This window comes from Alligator sinensis, unplaced genomic scaffold, assembly GCF_000455745.1.
Source record: "Alligator sinensis unplaced genomic scaffold, ASM45574v1 scaffold1072_2, whole genome shotgun sequence".
NCBI classification, from domain to species: Eukaryota; Metazoa; Chordata; order Crocodylia; family Alligatoridae; genus Alligator; species Alligator sinensis.
Window position 1 is genome coordinate 612,646 of NW_005842278.1, and position 554 is coordinate 613,199.

Below are 554 nucleotides of genomic sequence, written 5' to 3' on the forward strand. Positions count from 1 at the left end.
GAAAGTTAAAGACACCACGTCATTTCAAGTGTATCTTTATTATAAATTTCTGGGTCCTTTGCAACCCTCTTGGGTGCATCCAGATGAGCCTGCATGTGCCTCTTGCAGCATCCCAAACCCCTTTGAGATGCTGCAAGAGGCATGTGTGGGAACAGGAAAAAGTTCCCTGAGCTGCAAGTTTGCAGCACAGGGGCAAAATTAGACCCCTGGATATCCAGGGGTCAAAAAAAACTGCAGTGAGAAAAAGCAGGGTCTCCTGAGGCAAACAGAGGGTGGGTCCTCTACAAAGACACTCTGGCTGCCAAAGCGTCTTTGTGGTTGACCCTCACCCTGGTGCTAAAGTCGCTGCCTGTCCATGCAGAGCAGGCATTGTGCCAGTCGCAGTGAGATGGACCTGGGCTCCACTGCTGGTAAGTAGGGGGTCGGGGAGCTGGAGGAGGAGGGAAGGGACCATGGGGGGACCCCTGTCTGCTCCTCCAGCCCCCTGGATCTCTGCCCTGCCCCCCCCCAGCCCCCTGGATCCCTGCCCTGCCCAGCCCTATCCCCTGCCTGCT